Source organism: Capsicum annuum, chromosome 12 (genome assembly GCF_002878395.1).
Source record: "Capsicum annuum cultivar UCD-10X-F1 chromosome 12, UCD10Xv1.1, whole genome shotgun sequence".
Classification (NCBI taxonomy): Eukaryota; Viridiplantae; Streptophyta; class Magnoliopsida; order Solanales; family Solanaceae; genus Capsicum; species Capsicum annuum.
Window position 1 is genome coordinate 114417099 of NC_061122.1, and position 27314 is coordinate 114444412.

Sequence of the window (27314 nt, forward strand, 5' to 3'; positions counted from 1 at the left end):
TGAATAGGGGAAATATGGGTGCAGAAATGCCCTTAGTTACTGCGATCGCGGTCACCTCAGCTATATGACCACCGAACTCCCCCATTTTACTCACTCTACCTTTTCAACTTTTTCTCTAATTGGACCCATTTCTAGCCAAGATTGTAAGCTCTCCAACATAATCTGTGCATCCCTCTTGCATCACTTATCTGGTAGGCGCCTTGAATCAATGCTTTGGTTGTTAAGAATAGGCCATAAAATTCATGTAGTAGTGAAGGCTTAAAACTATGATTGCCATTCTTTATTATTTAATAAATTGTGCATGTGTGGTGTTTAGCTACTAGAATATGGTGTGCATATATATGGGGAAGTGTGGAGTACCCAAAATGTGTGTGAAATTAAGACATATAAAGAGTGTATACCAAATTCTTGATATATTGCCCAAATGAATGCTCACTTATGGTTTTTACATTTTAAGGGCATAATCGAGTACCTAGTAATCTTGGTCAGCGGTTTTAATGTGAATTCCTATTGTTGAACATGCATGTGGGTTAAAATTTGGAATAATTTTGAACATGGAAAATTGGTTCGAAATTTTTCTTAGATACTATGATTGCATTGCCGTGATCGTGGCTCTATGGCCCCCAATCGCGGTAACCGAGACTAACTTTCTACATGCCTACAAATTTTGCACTAAAAATTTTTGTCCAAACACTACCAAGTAACCATCTAATGAGGTTTAGTGGACAATATAGCATAGTTCTACATGAAAATTTCAATGATTGTTGTTGTGTGTTTTCTATTGCTTTTAGGATAATCTCATGGAAAAATATGACCATATTTTATTCATGGCATCCGAGTACTACACTCGCTGCTATGGTGATTTCCCAAAGAAAAAGCTTCTCCTAGAGAGAGGAATATTCTTGGACAATGTGCTAGAAAATCTTCTGGCATTTCATGACTGACTTAAGGCCATAGGATGGAATTGTTTCCCCCTAGATCCATGCAAATCTAATGAGCAATAGGTCCGTGAATTCTGTGCCAACACTAGCAAAGTGTCTCTCGAATCAATCCAACATGACTATTAAGATCCGGGGGAAACATATGTACTTTAGGATAAAGCAAATCTATGATATCTATGTGCTCCCAAATTCAAATATAGGAGAGTTCAAAGAAAAAGGGAGTGAGATGAGAAGCTGGTTGGCCAAAAGATTATGTCCCAAAAAGGAAGTCTCATGGATGGAAACCAAGACTAACATCTACATGAATGACTTAACTTTCGAGGCTCGGATTTTTATGAACATCAAATGTAGACGAGTCTCCCCTTGCACCAACATGTCATCAGTCCTAGATTTACGAGCCTGGATGGTCGTTTATATTCTAGACGACATTCCTTTGGATGTTGGCTAGCTCACAGTTTTTGATATAAAATTCTTCAAGAACCAGGGTGATACGCATCTTTTCTTACCCTCTTTGATTATTAAGCTTTATAGGAAAGTTGGGGTCGAGGAATACTCTAGAGATACTTGGGATAACCTGGTACCCCCATCTATCCTTTGAGAATTCGATTAGTTGATGCACCTGGAAAAAATAAGAAGAGAAAGAATGACTTGGGGAAGTCGACATGTCAGAAGGCTTAGTCTTAAAAGCCATCCACCACTATTCCTCTTAAGGATATTGGAGTTGATATTGTAGCCATCAAGGAGCTTGTGTCAAGTTTACCCTAGGGAAAAGGAGAGCCCTCCACCACTCGACATTCAAATGTGTCACAGGCCGATTATGCAAAGTATTAGAAAAACCAGAAGAAGCAGGAAGCTACTATTTCTAGGCTTGTTAAATCCTACTCATCCTTAGTGGCATCACATTATGATCTCCAAGTTTCACATGAAAAGATAGTTCATAAGGGAGAATATGAGATATAGGCTCTTCAACAAGATGTGGAATGGGGTGAAGGTCATATTGAAGGTCCTAAAACCCTTTGATTAACTTTCTTTCTCCTGATTAAAGAGAGATGATGAATCCCTATCATAGTGGTCAATTACTGATGAGGATGATGATGATGCAGAGTCTAGGCGTAACAAAAGCTCTTGATGTGGTTTCAGGGAGCACTCTTATCTATCTTTATGCTTGATTATTTATGCAGTGAGGACACTACTACCTTTTTAGTTGGGGGCTCCTGTCTCTATATTCACTTGATTTGGTCTTGTATTATTGATATTTATGGATATTTTGTTTTTCTTATTGATGAGTTTTCTTTTTATTTGGGTTGTAGTATTCGGGCACTCTGATGGTGCCCATATTTGCATGTATTAGTTATTTTGTCCTAAGACTTCTAATTTATCTTTATTTTACTTATGGCAATATCGAACTGACAGCTCCTAAGCGTACACGCAAGTGTACGTGGTCTACCAACTAATATAGTGGCATTCAAGAAAGCCGAGTTATCAATCCCACAAAGACTAGATTTGGCAACAATTTGATTTCAGTTCACAATTTAGATTCAATTGATGCGAGAGTAACCAAAAGAGAGTTTGGAAATTGTAAATTAAAAATAAACAATTCGGAAAGTAAAGGTATTGAGACAATCACTAAGACAAAACAAAAGGTTGATACACTCTAAACAATCATATTATGTTATTGGATTTCATTCGTTAACTTGTTTATCTTGGTTGTTGATTTGTTGGGTTAATTGCGCAATTATGATTTCCCAACCTCTAATTTATTACCTAAGTTGAACCTTACACCTACATCGTTGAGCGGGGATATAATAGTTCACTTAAGTTCTTAACAAATATTATCCTACATATGAATCATGTAAGGTATGTAAGTACATCCTGTCCTAGATACTAATTCAAGTTTCTTATTTTATAAAGAATTAGGAACCATACTTTGCTTATTCCCATGTTCTATCGCTCTATTTCCTCTCCCGAGTTCACAAGGTGGAAAGTGGGTGTATTCTAAGGGTCAAAATCCTTAAAATAGTTATACTAAGAATAAAAAAATCAACAATATTGATAATCAAAGCAAAAAAAACTTAATCTATATCAATAATAATCATGCTCTTGGCTCCAACCCCGAAAGAGGGTGTTTAGCCATACATAGCCATAATCATAATCACAAGGTTGTAATTAAAGATTAAAAACATGTATGAACTAAATAAAATTAATAAAAACCTAATAATGAAGTTGTAGCATCCCCTTGATCTCCAAAATATGTCAAAAGATATATAAAAGCGTGGTACAACATGTATATATAGCATAAGGGTAAGCCAAGTCTGTGTAGGAGTCAAATTAGCTTGAAACGCGCAGGTGTGGAGTGGAGAGTGAACCACACCCTCCATATATAGGGATTAGGGTATGTTCCTCACCCTATATTTAATATAAGTGGAGCATGTGATGCATGCTGAACGCATGCACTCTCTGGAATTTGTTCTCCAAATTTTGGTTAAGTGTTGGCCCTTCCTCCTTCTGTCCCTTGTCTTGTGGTGTATTTCCATTGATTTCCAGTACTCTTAAACACCAAAATATCATAATATCCATCTCCAAAAACAATTATACATTGTCACACCTCACGAATTATAAGCATAAACAACACTAAACCCATTACGATGAATCCAAAACAAGAGCTTAGACTAGGTTGGTTTCATGATCTTTCCCTTCAAGTTTCCACTCTTTCTTTGACTCATATGTCCTTGTTATACTCATAAAAACTTGTTCCACTTATAATAACACATTTAAAATCATAAGGAACACATATAACTCAATAGAATCCAACAAGATAGACTAGAAAAGCAACTAGCTCTAGCTAGGAAGACTAGTTTTCTATATTGAACTCAAATTGACTCTTTTAAGTACAAACGCACTTGGACTTCACTTGGAAACTTATAAACACATTTTTTAAAACATTTATCTCATTATGAACAATTATATCTTAGAATCATCCTCAAAACAAGGATAAAAATGCTAGAATAGTAATGCTAGACTGCATAAATACACCCAACATCACCACCCCACACTTAAAACCTTGTTCATCCTCGAACAACTCTTAACTACAATAATGATAAGCTAAGTAGACTCTACACTCATACTAAATTCAAGACACTTAAGATAGCACTACAATGACTATAGAGAATGAAAGTTACTACTATAAGCATGTTATTTACACAATTGAAAGCTCATGAACTCTACTTCAAAACATCCTAGTCTCAAGAATTGACTCACCTAGTTGGAAAACTCATTCTTATTATTCAATAAAGGACATCATACAAATCACTCATATTCATCAAACATGTGCCCCTCATAAAAAGCGAGTTACCCATAATCACTCACAATTAAGTAATTCATCATATGATGGGTACAAGAATCAAATTACGCTCACTCTCACAAAGAATTTATGAGTTACACACAATGAACCATAGGATTTCCCTTAGTGTAATGCTCTACTAATAGTTGAATGTAATGCTTAGGATAAATTAGGACTTTTTCGGGTTGTAAAGTAAGCTAAGGGATAGGTAGGAACTATTTGGGAACAGTGACTAACCTCTCTAAGTGCTTTAATACACTACATTATACATTCAAAATAACTCTCCAACAACCAAATAACATTTTTTTGCCTATCTTTATCTTTTGTTTTTGACCCATCTCTTTTATGAATTTTCACAAACACTTGGTGGACGCAAAATTTACTACCACAAGAATTAATTTTTCTCTTTTTTCACAATCATGGCAATATTTTTAGCATAAATTATATCACAACCATCCACCACACATCACTTATACATGAATAACCCTTACCTTGGGACATCAATTTATCTTTTTCTTCCTTAATATCTCAAACTCCACACTAATTAAATTTTTCATTAAAGTACTTAGGAGAATTTTGGATCAAATTATGGTCTATCAAAGAAATGGATTAGTTTAAATATGAAACTATAAAATAAAAGGCTAAAGGCTCAATAAGGGTTAACTAGGATAATGCACAAAGGGTAGGTAAAGAAGGTATAAAATAAAGCTATTAAAGAAATGCCTATATCATATCTTAAACCCACATTCTTATTTCGCTTTACACACACACTGGGAAAGTTCTAGACATCACATGAAACAAGTAATATACAAAAATTCTCTCACACACACAGCACATGCTCAACTCAATTGGATCATCATAGACTCCAAACCAAATAATTGCATAAATTCAAAATGAAGACAACAAGTACAAGAGTCACAAACATGAGCCTAAGAGTCTCAAAAATATCAATTCACTCAATTAACATTCTTATACAAAAAAACCTCTTGTATCATGCAATCAAAAATAGCACCAACAAGAATATTTCACTTTTTTTGGAAAAAAAATGGAGCCAAAAATTGGGAATTTCCCCCACCCCACACGTAAAAGTATTCTTTGTCCCCAAAGTGAATTTAAAAGTAAAAGATAAAAGTACTCCTTAAGGCCTCTAGGCCTAGCTAGCAACATCTTTTGTATTCATGGGATCCGCAGAACCCCACACATCATATTTGTTATGCTTCAAGCTTAAGTTTATGGTACTCAGACCTCCCATTAACCTTTGACTCAACCAAAAACAAAAACTACATGAAATAAAACTAAAATACTATTTAGATGTGTGAATGACCCGCCTGCCAGCTGTATCACCACGATGGTCGATCTAGGCTCTCCCAAGCCCAATATTTTAAATAGTATTAGGGGTATCAAGTTTATGATCGCCCTAAGTCACTTAGGGCATGGACCTCTTTACTCCCAACTTGGATTGGGATAGAAAACTTTCCTTGATATCTTAATTTCTTGGGGTTTTTACTGAGTCATCATAACACTACACTCTTTAATGAGTACTATAGGTCCAATATCTTGCAATTTCACCTTCTTCGCCACCACATCTCTCATGTACTCTGTGAACTTGGGCATACTCTACAAAAAATCTAACAAAGAAAAGTTAATGTGAAGCTCTCTGAATATATCAAATAAATTTTTAAATAAGAAATCCTCTTTCGCTTTTATTTGCCTTTGAGGGAAGGGCAATGGCAGTGTTTTCTTTATTTCTGATCCAGTAACTTTTTCTTTCAAGTACTCAGACTTGAATTTTTAGAAACTCTATCATTAAATTGTTGGGTCACCACATCAATATCTACCTTGTTTGTTGCCTTAGGAGGTTCTACTTCAAGCTTCTTACCACTTCTTAAGGTGATTACAATAACCTGCTTTGGATTTTCTATGTCACCTAGCAAACCAGCCAGTGGCCTAGTATTCAATTCTATCTGATTCTGCCACACTTGAAACTTCAAAATTTTTGTACCCGTTTACAAATTTTTTAAGTCTGGAGCAAACTATGTCTGATTAGCTAGGATCTACTTAAACATCTTCTCGCAGTCTTTTCTAATGGAAAAAATCTGATAAGGAACTTTTTGGCTAAGTCGTCCCATGATGTGATAGAATTGGCCGGCTCCGTATTCAACCACTTTTTTGCTTCCCCCAAAAGTGAATGGCAAAATAGTATCAGCCTCACATAATTTGGAGTCACCCATGTCGGAGTGATTATATCTATAATCTCAATAAAGGTCTACAAGTGGACTTGTGGATCCTCGTGTGAAAGCCTTGCAAACTGTCCACTGCTAATAAGAAGCTGCACCATATTATATTTCAATAGAAATTCCCCCAACTGTTGGTTTTTGAATTGAGGAAGTCCAGTTTATTGGAAGTTGGACTGCCACTTCCCTAACCTTCCTACCAGTAACTTGTTGTTCAGCCATAGAAACAGTATTTCTTGGCTTTCTTGGATTTAGGGAATTCTAAGGAGAAGGATTACTTCTCTCCTAAATTGATGGTAAAGTTGCTTGAGTTTCGGGCTTGGTTCTACCAACTCCCGATCCCTTGCCAGCTCCTACAAGAACAAAACCAAGACCAAGCATAAAAACACCAAATACACCTAAAAGTAAAACTAAAATAAACAATTTCCAAATAACAAGTCCCCAGCAACGACGTTAAAAACGTAACAGTGCTCAAGAACACATAGAAGTATATGTGGTCTACCAAGTAATTAGTGGACTTTAAGAAATCCGTGTTATCAATCCCATAGAGTCTAGATTTGGCAATGATTTGATTTTAGTACACAATTTTGATTCAATTGATATGAGAGTAACCAAAAGAGAGTTTGGAAATTGTAAATTAAAACTAAACAATGCAAAAAGTAAAGGTCAGAGACAATCACTATAAGAAAACCCAGGGTTGAAGAACTCTGAACAATCATATTATGCTTTTGGATTTCATTCGTTAACTTGGTTATCTTGGTTGTTGATTCATAGGGTTAATTGCGCAATTATGGCTTCACATCCTCTAATCTATTACCTAAGTTGAACCTTACACCTATATCATTGAGCGAGGATGTAATAATTCACTTAAGTTCTTAACAAATATCATCCTATATATGAATCAAGTAAGATATCTAAGTACATACCTATCCTAGATACTAGTTCAAGTTTTTTATTTTGTAAAGAATCAAGAACCATACTCTACTTGTTCCTATGTTAAATTGCTTTATTCCCTCTCCCGAGTTCACAAAATTGACAATGGATGTATTCTAAGGGTTGGGAATCCTTAAAATAGTTATAATAAAAATAAACAAACAACCAATATTGATAAGTAAAGAAATTAAACTTAATCCATAGCAATAATAATCATATTCTTGGCTTCAACTAAGAAAAAGGGACGTTCATCCATCCATAGTCATAATCGTAATCACAAGGTTGTAATTAATGACCAAAAATATATAAGAACTAAATAAAATTGATAAAAACCTAGTAATGAATTTTTAGTATCCCTTTGATCTCCAAAATATGTCAAAATATATGTAAAAATATGATACAACTTGTATATATAGCATAAGGGTAAACCAAGTCCGTGTAGGAGTAAAATTAGCTTAAAACACCCATGTGTGGAATGGAGCGTGTTTCACACACTCCATAGATATAGAATTAGGTGTTCACCACACCCTGTATTGTACAGGGGTGGAGAATGCGACGCATGCTAAATGCATGCACTTTTCTGGAATTTGTCCTCTGAATTTTGGTTAAGTGTTGGCCCTTCCTCTTTCCATACCTTGTCTTATGGTGTATTTCCATTGATTTACAAGCCTCTTAAACAGAAAAATATCATCATATTCATCTCCAAAATCATTATAAATCATCCCACCACACAAATTAGAAGCATAAACAACACTAAACCCATTACAATGAATCTAAAATAAAAGCTTAGACTAGGTTGGTCTCATGATCTTTCCCTTTAAGTTTCCACTCTTTGTATCATATGAACTTTGTACAATCCTAAAACCTGTTCCACTACTTATCATAACACATTTAAAACCACAAGGAACACATATAACTCAATAGAATCCAACAAGATAGACTAGCAAAGAAACTAGCTCAAGCTAGGAGGACTAGTTTTCTATATTGAACTCAAATTACTCTTTTAAGTACAAACTCACTTCGACTTCACTTGGAACCTTATAAAGACATGTTTTAACATATTTATCTCATTATCAACAATTATATCTTAGAATCATCCTCAAAACAAGGCTAAAAAGGCTAGAATAGTAACACTAGGATGCATAAATATACCCAACATCATAGATGAGCTTTTACCTATGATAGATTGAGTGAAAATATTCTTAAGGGGAAATTATCGTGATTGGTTTTAAGCCATGGATGCAGGGAAAGTTTGAGTACCTATGGCATCAAGGTCACAAATGCAAGGAAAGTTTGAGTACCTGTGGCATTTCAGATTTGGATTTGCGTTCATACCTATGGAGAAAAATTAGTAACCATATGGTTGGTTAGCCCATATGAAAATTACAATATCAGAAAGGCTCAGGTTGGTGCCATAATTAGCAAATTTTTGTGGTGAAAATCCAAAGTAAAAACTCCCATCCCTCAAAAAATTTTAAAAATCAAGGGCATAGATGTGAGCAACATTGCAACTAAACTTTTCCTCTTTTTGTGACTCTAAAATTTTAACACGTGAAAATTGTTAGATACTCCATTTTTGTCTCTAGTGGAAGAAGTACTTAAGCTCCCTTGGTGAATTTTCATTTCATGTGTGGTGAGATTATTTGTTTGAATCTCATGCATACTTGTACCATGTATAACTTAGCCCATTAGTCTCTCAAAGCTAAATTTTTATTGTATTTTGTTGGTAAGATGATCCTAGGTCATCCTTGTGATTGTGTAAGTCCATTTTAGCCTAAAAGACCTAACCCTGCATATATTTCATCCCTAGTCACCCATTTTGAGCCTTTATACCTTTGTTTGGCAAACACATTACAGGCTGTAAGACTTTTAATTCTTATACCTCTTTTGAACCCTATTATCCTTGAACTTAAGAAGCAAATTAAGGTAAAAGCCTAAGTTGAGGGTGGTGAAAATTAGGAAAGGTAACTTTAGGCCATGAAATTATAAGTAAATGCCTAAGAGCTCAAGCAATGAAAATAAATTAATAGGAAAAAGAAAGGACCCAATAAAGGAAAGAAATGCATAAAAGATGCAAGAAAATAAATGAAAAGAAAATGGGTTAACCAAGGAAATAAAAGTAGGCACATTAGTAAAAGAAAAGAAGTGGCCCATGACCAAAAGTTTGAAAGAGTGTGATGTAGAAGTTCAAGGTGGGTATAACCATGTTGTCCTTAATTAATATCCCGCCCTACCCCAAAAACTATGTTATAAGATAAAAAAGTCTTTTATTATTTCCAGCCAAATATGGTCCTTGTAGTGGCAATTTAAAATAGGGTCAAACCTATGGCATGGTACTTGTTAGCCTCATGAGTTCTTGAGATAGAGAGAGTGTTTTGCAATTAAATTCCTTGTTGTATATTTGATAACTTAGAGTGTGGAATTTTCTTTCTTATGAGGAGGAATATGAGCAATTTAAGGTGGGTGATCTTGTAATCTCCTGAAAAATAAGGAAAAAGAATTATAATGTAATTAAGGTCAAAAGATAAGTCACTTCTAGAGTATCGGTGATTGTTACATGGTTGCTCTTTAAAAGTTTTTTGCAAACTTGAATATTGCATTTTATGATGAGGGATGTCATTAAAATAATTTTGCTCATGTGTGAAGACCATTTGGTGATAGTAATCAAGTTGAGGTCATTGTGATCATTGGGTAATAAAATTTGGGCATACATGTGCATTGTCTTTTGGTAATAAGTAGTATTGCTTAAGGACAAGCAAAGTTTTAAGTTGGGGATATTGATGAGTAGTGATTTCACCACTTATTTACACTAAACAATTATGCACGCTACTGCGATTTGAAGATCTAAGTGAGACAAGTGAGTGATTAAATGCACTAAATTTCATGTTTTGCAGATACACAAGCCAGAAAAATAAAAAATGTAGACTAAAGCAGGAATGGACCAAAAAAGGGGAGAAAGTTCAGCTGAAATACTTGGAGCAATCTCAAGCCTCAGTTACCTCAATGGTGATTTGTGGGTCGTGGTCGCGGTTTGTGGTTTACAATCACAATCATTCAAGAAGGTATAAAGGGCACGATTGTGGAGTCTTTACTGCGGTCACACTAGCCGCGTTTGCAAACAATCATTTGCCATTGTGGCTACGTGGGAATTTTTCCCAGGTGAGGTTTGTCATTCCCCCAAGACGATTTCGAATCCTTATATAGACCAAATCCATTTTATTCTCTGGGTAGTGAACAGCATTGAGAAACTTTTGAATTTGAATCAAAAACCACAAATTGGGAAAGCTATGTAATTAACTTTGGAGGCTTTAATTTTAGTGTTTGTGAAGAATGTATTCTTTATTAAATCTTTATGGTATATTTTTCTTTCACCTCTTCATGAGTAACTAATTATTTTAGTCTTGGGATTACATTTAATTAAGGTGAAATTATGTTTAGGTGATGGTGTGTTTGTATGTGTTTTAGTTGTTGATCATGGATTCCACCATTGCTTGGTTTTAAATAGTAGGAATTTATGGGTGATAACCCCAAATCTCCAAATATGTTTATTTAGTGAAAACTCAAAACTCTTGAAAACCCTTATCATCCTTGAAAGAGGGATGTTGGTTAACTCTTGGGAACCCATAGCTTCCTTAAAAAGGGCTATAGGGGTACAAAGCAATGGTAGATAATTGAGAGCGTGGCTTACTTTATTTTTCTATCTTAGAAATAAGGGTAGATGGAGAGTGAGTCAAGTGATGGGCATCATCCTAGAAATACGGATGCCTGAATTGAGGTTTTGGGTGGTTATTATTGATACACTCATTATATGCTCGAAAGACCCAAGAGTGACATCTTTGAGGTTTTGTTGACAAACTAACTTCAAAGATTTTTGACCTATCCTACCATGTACGCAACAATTAGAAGTCATATTAAGCCATCGTGATCCCATGCACACCTCTCCCTTAGGTAGATATAATTCCAAGATTCCTCCTAAATTGAATTCTAGATTGGAAGTGTTATTCTAGTGCGATGTTTGACTCGGCATTGACAAGTTCTTTCACCAAAACAACCCCCGATTTTATATTAGGTGTTTCATTTTTTGTATACACTTTGGGTATCTTTTTAGTAAATAGTGAACCCGTAGGATTTGAAGTTTAAATCTCACTCCTTGTGGATTCGACCTCAACGAGACTTGACCTATTGACAACGACTATCCTATACTACTTCATGTTGTACAGGTGTGCATTATTAGTAATTTTCCCATCCCTCATACTCAATACATTCAAAGAACTCATCAAATACTTCGTTGCGCTTTATTGTCTCATAATATATGTACGGGCGTTAATTGTAAGGGGTGCGGATAACTTGGGTAACTTGCGTGGATAAGTTGTATTTGGATAACTAGTACTTACTAGTTCTATCATGTTGTTTGAAATGCTATGTCATAGCATTCCTTAGTTATTTGTTTTAACCTTATTAATTCTCTATATTATTTTTAAGGTATACAATATGTTCCATATTCTTAGTTTTTATGTAATCAAGTAAATTCTTTTTCATAAGTGTTTAATCTTATTTGCTCCATATCTTGTCTCCAATATCTAAGTATTCATACTTTATTATTTTATCCTATAGTAGTTCTAATATGAAAAAATTTCTTTGTAATAATTTATTCTAATTGTAATATATCTGATATCAAATTCTAGGTTATTTATTTCGTTAATTATCCTATCTTTTTCTTCTATGAATAATTCTATGTCTAAATTATAATCTAAACTATCTTTTAATTCTAGTTGTTCCAAGGTTTTATCTATCATAATTAATCTTTCTTTTAATTGTTTTCTTCCTCTTCTAAGATGGTTTCTATAATTAATTTCTTCGTATAGCCAACTTTGTTTTTCTCTAACTCTTCTTATATATTCTAACATTTTTAATCTGTATAATATCCATCTAAATAATAACTATCTAAATATGAGCAGTAGCTTTCATTATATAAGTGTAGGTTTTCTATAGAACTTAATAACTCTTTATCTTCATTCTCAAAATTTCATATTTTTTCACATATTATTTTCTTTACGTCTATGATTTCTATATCTCTAAGTATATATAAAACAAGTATTTTAGGATTATCGGTCATTTAGGCTTGATTAAATGCTTTTTCATAATATTCTTTAGTTGTTTTTTTTAATCTTATTAATTTTTCTATATTTTCATTAAGATATTCTATGTATTTTATATTTTTAGTTCTCATATATTCTTCTAAATTTGTTTTCATTAGTTGTATATTTTTCATATCCATTTTCCAATATTTGTAGTTTATCATGGTTGATACGTAGGTTTGGCATGTAGGTATATGTAGGAGTAGGTAGGTAGGTGTGGTATGTAATTTATTCTAGTCATAACATATTTATCAAATATTTTTTCCCATATGATCTTTCTTATATCTACTATTTCTATATCCTTAAGTACATACAAAACAAGAATCTTAAATTTATCTATCATTTCATCAGATAAGTAGGTAGTCATTCTTTTTCATATGATTCTATTTTAAAATATTCCTTTCAATCATATACATAACAAAATATGATCATCTTAGATCACTATATACTAGATTATTCTTAAATAACACGTTCTTCGATCACTATTAGCATGGTAAAATGGATACTTTTTCCCTAAACAACATCTTTACTGCAGTTACTCCCCTATCACGGCTTCTTGGCCTCACTGGTTTCATCTTTAGGATGGAATAGTTCTTGGGAATTTTCTCCTTTTCCACTTTGCTAATAAACTTCTTAACATGCAATTCTTTGAATAATTCTACTATAAAGTAACTAACATGAGCTTATTTTATTATATCATGATTGTCAGGAATTTATGAATTTAGTTATTCATAATTGTAAATGAAAATACCTGTTTTGATAGATTTGATAAATCTGTACTTTGCTCATTCATAACTTTTTCTTAGAAATATATCTGTTTTTATTAAATATTCAAACTTTTTTGTGTACAAGAGAGAAGGCTTGCTTTCAACACATGAAAGTCTTACCTTAGATTGCCTCATGGCTTACATATTTATAATCTCTAAAAAGATGAAAACGCGTGAACTATTTAATCTTCCTACTTTACACGTAAACTATATACTATTCGTACTTTTACAAAAAGTCTTCCTTTTCAAAAGTAGAAGAGGACTTAAAGTATAAAAAGACAAAAACAATTTAATGCCTAAAACTAGACTAATAATGGCTTTTGTCAAAAACTCAAAAACAATACAACTAATTTACGTCACAAAATTCAAAAAAAAACTATACATGTTACTTTCTAGCTTTTATTATCTTGTCACTTTGTCTTTTGTATTTATTCCTTCATTACTCCATTGCTTCTTATATTTTTTCTATCTTCCAGCTGGCGTCCTTATCTTATTTTATTCTAGTTGAACATCTGGCATAATATTATCTTCTCCATTATATCTCAAATATAGATGGTCTGGTTATTTGTGTCCAATTAATCTACAATATCTGGTCAATAACTCTTCTGAAATAAATTCCTTTTTAATTGCCCTTATAGATGGTTGCTTTTTTGGATTAAGAAACATCATAATCCATTGTTTAATTTCTTCCATATCTGACTATCGTAGCTCCCTTGAATTTGAATAAATCATTTGATGATCTCTTGAATAATAACTCCATATTGGGTTCCCATTTAGGTAGTTATTTGCTAATTCTTGAACAATTGAAAATATTCCAATAATTCGTTTATTTGCATAAAAATTAGGTATCTCAACTTTAGGTATCTCTGGCTGTTGAACAATATCTTTTGATATAATTATATCTCTGATTAATCCTATTTTTACAACTTGTTTAACTGGTTTAATTTCGTCATATAATATCTCTGCTGGTGCAATATAAAACTTTATAAAAATAGATTTCCTTTGATTATTTTCTTATAAGTGGGGAATGCTCTATATAATTCTCGTATAGCTATTAGTTCATCTTCCTTCTTGGGTATATACGGTATTTAATAATCCACAAATGAAACAAGTTTTAACTAAGCTTGGGTTGGTTTTTGATAGTGCGATTAACTTGTTGTAACCTTGTAATTTTTGGGTTATATAGTTTGTGTTTGGTTCTTGGATATTTGTGGCTCTAGGTTTAAGATTTAGGTAAGTCTGTATTTTGTGGATATTTTCTATATATGCTCGAGTTACATGGTTATAGGCTTTTCTATCTTGGTTTAAACTTTCTCGATATGTGGTAGTTTGTGGGGGTATGAACAAGGGGGCTTTTTGTGTTTTTAGTATAAATGGTTTTTCAAATATCTTGTTCATGTTCATGTTCTGATATCTTTGTCCACTAACTCCTTTGCTTGTACCTGCAGTTGTAGATTGATAAACATTATGGGTTTTATGAAGTGTCCCAACGTCTCCGTTTAGCTCTGAAATTTTATTGTCTTCTGATCGGCATAGCTCTGCACACTACTGAGTTATCTGATTCATAGCTTCAGACTTTAGTTTAACTTCATTAGTCTTTATCTTTTCTATTACATCACCCATACTGTCCACTTTCAGTGAAAGTGTAGTTAGGGTTTTAAGTATCTTTTCTAAAGAATCATCTTCTATTATATCAGTCTGTGTAGCTTTGTCTTGATATGTAATATGCAACAACATTTTTGTTAGTACTAATTACTTCAATTGTAAACATAAAATTTAATATATTCAATGCTAATCTCCGAATTTCCTTCGTTGTAACTGACTTTTGTATTTTTCTTGTTAACCACCAACGTGCCTGTATATTATCTGTTCGTACAATAAACTTGTTATATACAATATATGGATCAAATGATAATAAACATATATATAATGAGCATAATTCTTTTCTATTTATTTTTGTTTCATTAAACGTACCTGAGTAGTATCTACAATGTTGTTTTAATTTTTCTTCTTTATATCTATATTTAAGTACTCCTCCATAATTATATTCACTTGCATCTGCTTCTACTATATATGTAAATTTTTATTTTCATTTGGAAATTGTAATTTTGGTAATTCTTTAAGAAGTATTTTTATTTTCTGTACTTGTTTTTAATCTTCTTCGTTGTAATTATATTCTACATTCTTTTTTAATTTTTTTCTGCAATGGCTTTAGGTTTTATGCTAATTTTGGTATATATTCTCTTACTTGGTTTATTAATCCTAAAAATGATTCTAATTTTTTTTGTATCTAATTCTTCTTTTGAATTTATTATTTTTTGTACTATATTTTGTTGCATTTTTACTCCACTTTTATCTATTTGTATTCCTAAAAACTCTATATGATTTTTCATAATTTCAGCTTTATTTTCACTTAAACTTATTCCTGAATTTTCTATTATACCTGCAAATTGTTCTAGTAATTTTAAATGTTCCTCTTTAGTTTTTGTATATAATAGTATATCATCTATATATACTATACAATTAGGTAGCTGTTTAAAATAATTATTCATAAAGTGTTGATATCTACCTGGTGCATTTTTATATCCAAATGATAATACATTCCATTCATAAAATCCTTGTGGTACCATAAACGCAGTTAATATTTTAGAATCTTCTTCTAACTTTAGGTGGTAAAATCCTGATTTACAGTCAAATTTGTTAAAGTAATTATATCCTTATCTTTGTCTTATTTTTAATATCTTATTTGGTATTGGATAGTTATATGTCATATTTTTTGCATTTAGGTTTCTATAATCAATTACCATTCTACTTTTTCCTCTTTTTTGTTCACTGTGTTTATTTACTATAAATGCTGGACTATTATGTTTGCTATTGTTTTTGGTATGTATTATTTTTCTAATAATTCATCTATATGCATTTTAAATTCTTTAAAATCATCAAAGTTATATGATAGTGGTTTTTAGGTTATTATACTATTTTTATCTATTAGCTCAATTTTTACAGTTGTTTTATGTTTTTCCTATCCTTTTAATGGATCTTCACTGTATAGTTGTTTTAATTTTTTCTTTATTATTTCTACCTTATCTATTGAAAATATAGTTATTTCTTCTTTATTTATTGAAAATATAACCAGTTTTATTGTGTCTTTAGTATTTTTTATATTTTCTAATTTTTATGTGATTTTTTCTAATTTTATATTTATTATCTAGTAAACTTACCGCTCCTAATCCGCACCTCCTACAAATGGTATCAGAGCATATGCTGTTTAAAGTTACGGAAGTAGTATATAATTATATTTAGATGAATAAAGTACAAAAAATTACCAAAATATAAAGAATTAAAGCAAATAATATCTAAGAAACGTAAAGAATTAAAAATAAGGATAGTAAGACTACAATATAACATAATTGTCGGAGTTAGTAAAAACTCAATAAATGCACAAAAAGAAGAAATGTAAAATTCAGAATCGACAATAGATAGTCTAGAATATACATACCAACATGATCTATTAACAATTAAATAAAAAATGAACAAAGAAAAATTTATAATATATGAAAAAATATATGAAAACCATGAAGGATTAAAAATAAAAATAGTATTTTCTAATCTAGGAAGAAGGCATAAGAAAATAGGTGAACATTTATATTTAATGTTTGAAAAAAAAGAATTAAAAGTAGAAGATAAATTGACAGTTATGGTAAGAATAGAAAAAGAAAATGAAGAAATATAAAGAAAAAAGGAAATAGAAAAAATAAAACAACAAACTACAGAAAAAATACAAAAAATAAAAGAAACTAAAAATTGTAGGATTGTTTAATTAGAAAGAGAACTACAAATGCTAAAAGATTTGTATGAAAAAAGCCAGAAAGAAAAAGAAGAAAAAGATAAAGAACAAAAATTATTAAATGAGATAAATCAATTTAAAGAAAAATTAGAAATAAGCAATAAAGAAATAGAAATCAGGGAATTAGAAATAAATACAATAGATGTTGAAGAAACAAATAATTATGATTTGGAAGATAGTGAAACATATACAGAAATTTTAACAAATACAAAAAATTTAGAAATTAATGAAAAACAAGAAGTAATTAATGAAGAAAACTTAGAAAATAAAAACACAGAAATAAATACTCTTGATAAAAAAGAAGATGCAAATATAAAACCTAGAACATCAGAAATAAGAAAACCTACATATTATAAGAATAAATTAAAAATATATAATCTAAAAGATGAATATGACAAATGGAGACCAAAACAAATAGTTAATAAAAATTATAACATTTTAGACTTAGATTGTGTAATAGATACAGAAAAAACAATACAATTATGGATAAGATATATGACAAAACAATTACTAGATAATAATATAAACGTAACAGATGCACCAGAATATATGGAAAGAACACTAATAGAAACAGTGAAATTATGGTTTTCAAATTTAACTAAAAATAGCAAGAAGGTATTAAGAACTGATAAACCTACAGAAGGAACATCATCAACAACTACAACAAAATTAACACCTATAGAACTATTAAAAAAATATGAAATTGCTATAAAAGATGAATTTAGCAGCATGACAACAACAGAAGAAGAACAAAATGAAGAGAAAGATACAAATAGGAATTTAATGTTAAAATTAGCAATATGTAATATGTGTTACATAGATGAATATACTTGCGCATTTAAAGAATATTATTATAAAAGAACATATAATACAGAAGAAAGTAAAGAAATAAGAAAATTATATTTTAATAAATTACCTGAACCATTTAGTTCAAACTAATAAAAAGTTGGGATGAAGAAAAAATAGTAGATACTTTAGGAGCAAGAATAAAATTTTTCCAACAATGGTATAGAAACCTATTTGAAAAATATAGAGAAGAAATAAAAATGAAAAAAACATTAATAAGAAATTTAGCATGTTGCAAAGATAAAATAGCACCTCAATTTGGATGCGAAGAAAGATATTATAAGAAAAGAAAAAGACATAAGAAATATAAGAAATACAAAAACTCAAAATATAAATATAAGAAACTAAGAAAAAGATATTATGTAAAAAATTATAAACATAAAAGACCATATAGGAAAACGAAATCTATAAAAGAATGTACTTGTTATAATTGTGGAAAATTAGGGCATTTAGATAGAGATTGTAAATTACCTAAAAACCCAAAAGATAAATAAATATCAGAAATAAAAATAGAAAATACAAAATATATGCAGATAGATTATATAGATTATGAATTTGAAAGTGAAGACAGTATATATGAAGTTTCAGAGAATGAAACAGATAATGAAATAGATAGTAAATTAGATGAATTAAATGACTGAAAAAGATACAAAAATAATAACAAAGGAAGAATATTTAAGTGAAGAAGGACTAGATCAAAAAATAATATTTGATAGTCACATATTTGATGAAATAAAAGGAAAAGAATTAGATTTAAGTATAGAAAAATATTTAAAATACCAACAATAAAAAATATATTTAGTAAAAGAAAAGAAGAATACTACGTAGTAAGCCAAAAAGAACATGTAATAGACTGTAGATATGCAAAAGGTAAAGCTAGTAGACCACTAGTAACAAAAAAGTTAATTAATAAAGAAATAAATGATATAAAAATTAGAGACCCAAAAAAATACGTACACCTAGGAGGTACATGGATATTAATAAAAGCATGTTTCAGAGAAGGAATAGATACACCAATAGAATTATACCTAGTAGATGATAGAATTATAAAACCTATAGAATTTAATATACCAAAAATTTAAATTTATAATAAATGCAAATTATTCAGTAGCAATAACAGATAAAAATATAAATAAATCATTAGTATTATATTGAAAAATATCAGGAATAGAACTAACCCCAGGAAGTAAAAATATTTATAGCAAGATTTAAAAATCTATATGTATTAACAACAAAACATAAAATAACTGAAAAAAATAAAATTAACAAACTACAAATAGAAATTCCTTTCGAACAATTTGTAAAAACAATTGATAATAATGATTATAGTTATAGCGACATAGATATAGAAGAAAATTTAGAAATAATAAATGATAGAATAAGCACAACAAAAAGAATAGCTTATGAAAAACCAGAATCATCAAGTTCACCAAAAAGAACAAGTTATGAAACAAGTTCAACAACTAATTTAAACCAATATTACATAGTAGGAACAATAAATAAAAAAGAATATTTAATACTCTTAAATACAGGACAAGAAGAAAATTACATAGCAAGATATCTAATAAAAAATAAGGAAATAAAATCTGATAATAATATATGCTCAGATCTACCAAGAAGCTTAATAAACACTAAAAATATAGTAGAAAAAGAAATAAAAATAGGAGTTAGAAATATAAAAATAGAATTTGAAATAAAGGAAGAAATGCAAAAAGTGGACATAATATTAGGAATAAAATGGCTAGAACAAGTAAAACCATATAATATAGAGCATACACAATTAACTATAACATATAATAGAGAGAAATTATTCTTAAGAAGAGCTTTAACGTGATATGAAAATATATGTATTAATGAAGATAGTAGTAGAAGTGTATTACAGTAGATATTATACGCCTATGATAGATACAGGAGTAGAAACTAATTTAAGTAGATATAATTGTTTACCAAAAAGTAAATAGGATAAATTAAAGACACCAATAATAGTTAAAGGATTTAATAACGAAGGAAGATTAATTACCTATAAAGCTAAGAATGTAAAAATACAAGTATGGGATAAAATATTAACAATAGAAGAAATCTATAATTATGAGCTAACATCAAAAGATATACATTTAGGAATGCTGTTTTTAGATAAATTATACCCACATATAATAACTAGAACGGATTGGTGGTTTACGACACCATGTAAACAGAAGTAAGAGCAAAAAGAGTTACTAATAAAATAAGAAAGAAAACTGATTGGATAGAAGGAAGTGAAAAAATTACACAAAAATTAGAAAATATAAAAAAATACTGAAGATATAATAGAATTGGTCATATTTTCAATAAATAAAAAGGAAATAACTATATTTTCAATAAGTAAGATAAAAATAATTAAGAAAAATTAGAACAATTATATAGTGAAGATCCATTAAAAGGATGGAAAAAACATAAAACCACTATAAAAGTTGAATTAATAGATAAAAATAGCATAATAACTCAAAAACCACTAACATATAATTTTGACGATTTAAGAGAATTTAAAATGCACATAGAAGAATTATTAGAAAAACAAAACACACAAAAAAGTAATAGTAAACATAATATCCCAGCATTCATAGTAAATAAACATAGTGAACAAAAAAGAGGAAAAAGTAAAATGGTTATTGATTATAGAAATTTAAATGCAAAAACTATGACATATAATTACCCAATACCAAATAAGATATTAAAAATAAGAGAAATACAAGGATATAATTACTTTAGTAAATTTGATTGTAAATAAGGATTTTACCATTTAAAGTTATAAGAAGAATCTAAGGAATTAACCGCATTTACGGTACCACAAGGATTTTATGAATGGAATGTACTACTATTTGGATATAAAAATGCACCAAGTAGATATCAACATTTTATAGATAGTTATTTTAAACAATTGCCTAATTGTATAGTATATATAGATGATATACTATTATATACAAAGACCAAAGAAGAACATTTAAAATTATTAGAACAATTTACGGATATATAAGAAAAATCGGGAATAAGTTTAAGAGAAAAAAAAGCTGAAATTATGAAAAATCAGATAGAATTTTTAGGAATACAAATAGATAAAAGTGGAGTAAAAATGCAACAACATATAGTACAAAAATAATAAATTCAAAAGAAGAATTAGATACAAAAAAGAAATTACAATTATTTTTAGGATTAGTAAACCAAGTAAGAGAATATACACCAAAATTAGCAGAAAATCTAAAGCCCTTACAGAAAAAATTAAAAAAGGATGTAGAATATAATTATAACGAAGAAGATAAAAAACAAGTTCAGAAAATAAAAATACTTTGTAAAGAATTACCAAAATTACAATTTTAAGATGAAAATAGAAAATTTATATATATAGTAGAAGCAGATGCCAGTGAATGTAGTTATGGAGGAGTACTTAAATATAGATATGAAGAAGAAAAATTAGAATACCATTGTAGATACTACTCAGATACGTTTAATGAAACAGAAATAAAATGGGAAATAAATATAAAAAAATTATGCTCATTATATAAATGTTTATGAGCATTTGAGCCATATATTGTATATAACAAGTTTATTGTACGAACAGATAATACACAAGTACGTTGGTGGCTAACAAAGAAAATACAAAATTTAGTTACAACAAAAGAGATTCGGAGACTAGTCTTGAATATATTAAATTTCACATTTACAATTGAAGTAATTAGTACTAACAAAAATGTTATTGCAGATTATATATCAAGACAAAGCTACACAGACTGATATAATAGTAGAGGATACTCTAGAAAAAATATTCAACACCCTAACTACGCTTTCAATGAAAGTGAACAGTATGGGTAATGAAATAGAAAAGTTCAAGACTAATGAAGTTAAACTGAAGTCTATAGCTACAAATCAGCTAACTCAGCAGTGTGCAGAGCTATGTTGATCGAAATACATTAAAATTCCAGAGCTAGAAGGAGACGTTAGGACACTCCTTAAAACCCATAACGTTTATCAATATACTTTTGCAGGTACAAGCAAAGGAGTTAGGAAAAAAACAAATATGAACCTAAACAGGCTATTTGATAAACCATTTATTCCAAATACACCAAAAGATCCTATGTTCGTACCCCCACAAATTACCACATACCGAGATAGTTTAAACCAAGACAAAAAGACCTACAACTATACAACCCGAATATACATAGAAAATATTTACAAAATACAAACCTTCTTAAATACCAACCCCAGAGCTATAAACATCCAAGAACCACATACGAATTACATAACCTAGAAGCTAACCGGATACAATAAGCTGATTGCTTTACCCAAAACCAAACCAAGTCTAGTTAAAACCTGTTACGAATATTGACTACTTAGTACCGTATATACCCAAGACGGAAATGAAATATCTAATATACCAGAAATATATGATTCATTTAACATTTTTAAAAGAATAACCAAACGTAACCTATTTTTTATAAAATTTTACACGGCACCAGCAGAGATATTGTATGATTAAGTTAAATCACCTATACAAGTTGTAAAAATAGGAATGACCCGAGATATGATTATACTAGAAGATATTATTCCACAACCAGAAATACCTACAATTGAGATACCAATTTTTTATGCAAATAAGAGAATTATCGGACTATCCACAATTCTTCAAGAGCTAGCAAACACTTATCGCAACAGAAATCCCATCTGGAGTTATTATTCAACAGGTAATGTAATAGTATACTCAAATTCAAAGGAACTACGAGAAGCAGATATGGAAGACGTTAGGCAATGGATCTTGACGTTACACAATCTAGAGAAAAAACCTATCGCCAAAGCCATTAGAGAAAAATTTATTTTGGAAGAATTATTAACCAGATATTGCAAGTTAATTGGGCATAAATATCCAGACCATCAATGTTCAAAATGTAATGAAGAAGATAATATTATCCCAGAAGTTCAACTGGAATAGAAGGAGAAATCAACAGCAACAAGGAGCAAGATATGAAGCAATAATGGAGATACAGAGCAATAAAAAGAAAATGGAGCAATAATAAAAAGAAGACAATTTAATGAAGTGACATAAAGAAGTTAATGCTAGAAAATGACATATGTAAGATTGGATATCTTTCTTAATTCATTTACGTAAATTATTAGTTGCTTTTTGACTTTTTGGTAAAATGACATTACTAAGTTTTGTCCTTTTGTAGAAATAATTTAGGACCTTTGTAAAGTTTTTCTACTTTTATAGATAGGTGTAAAGACTTTTGTAAAGTAGGTAGGTAATAGATTAGGACAGATATAAAAATGTAAAACGTTTACAGGTTTTCTTAAAAATATAAATAGAAGAGCATTTGCTTAGGGGAAGGCAAGCCTTTATACATTGAAGCAAAATATCTCTTGTCCACAACAAAAAATTTTGCTTATTTATATTTTAATGGAAAAATCTATGGAAGAACAAAGCTTAGAATTATCAAAACTACCAGAACATGTATATTCATTTACTATTATGAATAGCTAAATTCATAAATTACTAACAATCATGATATGATAAAATAAGTTCATGTTAGTTGCTTTATAGTAGAATTATTCAAAAAATAGCATATTAAGAAGTTTATTAGTAAAGTAGAAAAGGAGAAAAATCCCTAAGAACTATGCCATCCTAAAGGTGAAATCGGTGAGGCAAGAAGGCCATGATAGGAGAGTAACCAAAGTAGAGGCCCTGTTTAAGGGAAAAGTATCCAGATTACCATACTAATAGTGACCGAATAATATGTTATTTAAGAATAATCTAGTATATAGCAATCTAAAGTGATCATATATTGTTATGTGCATGATTGAAGAGAATAATTTGAAAATAGTAATTTTATGAAAAATGGATGATTATTTATCTGACGAAATGGTAGATAAATTTAAAATACTCATTTTATATGTACTTAAGGATATAGAAATAGTGGATATAAGAAAAATCATATTGGAAAAAATATTTGATAGATATTTTATGACTAGAATTAATTATATACCACATCTACCAAACTACTCTTGTAAATACTTACATGCCAAACCCACTCACTAACTATGATAAATTATGTATATTTAAAATTTTGGAAAAAAGATATGAGAAACATACAATTAGTAGAAAAAAAAATAAAAACAAATTTAGACAAATACATGGAAACTAAAGATGTAAAATATATAGAATTCCTTAATAAAATTATGCAAGAATTATTTAGGCTAAAACAAACAACTGAAAAATATTATGAAAAAGCATTTAATCAAGCCTAAATGACAGATGATATTAAAATACTTGTTTTATATATACTTAGAGATATAGAAATTATAGACATAAAGAAAATAATATGGGAAAAATTACAAGATTATGAAGAGGAAGAATTATTAACAGTATAGAAAACTTACGCATATATTAGGAGCAACAATATTATTTAGATTCAGATGGATATTATACAGACTAAAAATATCAGGATATATTAAGAAAATTAGAGCAAACCAAGAAGACCTACATAAAGAAATTAATTATAGAAAACAAATTAGAGAAATAATGGAAAATCTAATAGAAAAATTAAAATGGATAGACGAAGCCTTAAAAAATCTAGAAAAAAGCAAAGATAAAAGTTTAGATAGTTTAAAAAATTCATTACAAAGAGAACAAGAAGAAATAGTTAGTAGCATAAATAACCTCAAACAAGATATTAAATATAGTACAAATAGAATAGATTATTATACATTTACTTTAGAATAAAATGATAAACTACAAATATCTAAAATATTGGAAACAAGAAATAGAAGAAATAAGATTAACAGAAAACCTTATAAAAACAAATTTAATTGAATACTTTAAAACAAAAGATACAGAATATTTAGAATATCTTAAAAATAATATAGAAGATTTACAAAAACTAAGAGGAAAAACTAAAGAATATTATAGCAAAGTATTTAATCAACTACCATTTAATCACCCCCCAAAATATGAATATCAGTAAAATTGAATATATTAATAAAATATATGAAAATAAAAAATACAAGAACGAAGAAAAATAGTTAATGAATATTACTACAAAGAATTTAACAATTACATAAATTAATGGATACATCTTATGAAAAGAATAAATCATTAAAAGAAATTGAAACCCAACTATATAGTTTATACCTAGAATACAAAAGGCTACATAATACTAAAGAGGATCCTAAAACACTAGATAATTTAATTACGATAATATCTAATCTAGAATATGAATTAATAAAATATCTTAAGTCAAGAAGATAAAAATGAAAATCTAATCAATAATATTCACAAAATACATTATATAAAAATAAATGCATAAGTAAGTATTTATTATCTAGTAAACTTACCGCGTCTAATCCGCATCCTCCGACAAATGGTATGACCCTGATGATTCTGGTTTTTCGAAAGCTATTCTTTTTGTTGTACTTATTCTATCATTTATTATTTCTAAATCTTCTTCTATATCCATGTCTTTGTAACTATAATCATTTTTTTCAATTGTTTTTACAAATTGTTCAAAAGGACTTTCTATTTGTATTTTATTAATTTCATTTTTTCTCGTTATTTTATGTTTTATTGTTAATACATATAGGTTTTTACATCTTGCTGTAAAAATTTTACATCCTGGGGTTAGTTCTATTCCTAATATTTTCTAATATAATACTAACGATTTATCTTTGTTTTTATCTGTTATTGCCACTGAATAATTCGCACTTATTATAAATTTAAATTTTTGGTATATTAAATTTCCTCTTATGGCGGTTATTATACTTTTTTCTAAAGGTTTTATAATTCTATCATCTGCTAAATATAATTCTATTGGTGTGTCTGTTCCTTCTCTAAAACATTCTTTTATTAATATCTCTGTTCCTCTAAGGTGTACATATTTAATTGGGTCTTTACTTTTTATATTGTTTATTTCTTTATTAATTATTCTTTTTGTTACTAGTAGTATACTAGCTCTACCTTTTGCATATCTACAGTCTATTACATGTTCTTTTTGGCTTACTACGTAGTATTCTTCTTTTTGTCTACTAAATAAGTTTTTTATTGTTGGTATTTTAAATATTTTTTTCACACTTAAACCTAATACTTTTCCTTTTATTTCGTAAAATATATTATTATCAAATATTATTTTCTGATCTGTTCCTTCTTCATTTAAATATTCTTCCTTTGTTATTATTTTTATACCTTCTTCAGTCATTTGATTCATCTTATTCACTATATATTTCATTATCTGTTTCATTTTCTGAAATCTCATATATGCTATCTTCGCTTTCTAATTCATAATCTATATAATCTATTTGCATATATTTTGCATTTTCTATCTTTATTTCTGATATTTGTTTGTTTTTTGGGTCTTTAGGCATTTTACAATTTCTTGCTAAATGTCCTAGTTTTTCACAATTATAACAAGTACATTCTTTTATAGATTTCTTTCTCCTATATGGTCTTTTATATTTATAATTTTTTCACATAATATCTTTTTCTTGGTTTCTTATACTTATATTTTGATTTTTAGTATTTCTTATATTTCTTATGTCTTTTTCTTTTCTTGTAATATTTTTCTTCACATCCAAATTGATGTGCTATTTTATCCTTGCAACATGCTAAATTTCTTATTAATGTTTTTTCTATTTTCATTTTTTCTCTATATTTTTCACATAGATTCTTATACCATTGTTGTAGAAATTTTATTCTTGCTCCAAGGGTATTTACTATGTTTGCTTTATCCCAACTCTTTATTATTTTTGAACTAAATGGTTCGGGTAATTTACTAAAATATAATCTTATCACTTCTTTACTTTCTTCTATATTATATGCTCCCTTATAGTAGTATTCTTTAAATGCACACGTATATTCATCTATATAGCACATATTACATATTGCTAGTTTTAACATTAAATTCCTATTTGTATCTTTTTCTTTGTTTTGTTCTTCTTCTTCTGTTGTCATACTGCTAAATTCATCTCTTATAACCATTTCATATTTTTTCAATTTGTCTATAGATGTTAGTTTAGTTACTGTTGTTCCTTCTGTTTCTTTATTATTCCTTAATACCTTTTTACTATTTTCAGTTAAATTTAAAAATTATAATTTTGTTGTTCCTATTAGTGTTTTTTCTATATATTCTGGTGTATCTATTGCATTTATACCATTGTCTAATAATTATTTTGTTATATATCCTATCCATAATTGTATCATTTTATCTACATCTATTACACAGTCTAAGTCTAAGAAGTTATAATTTTTATT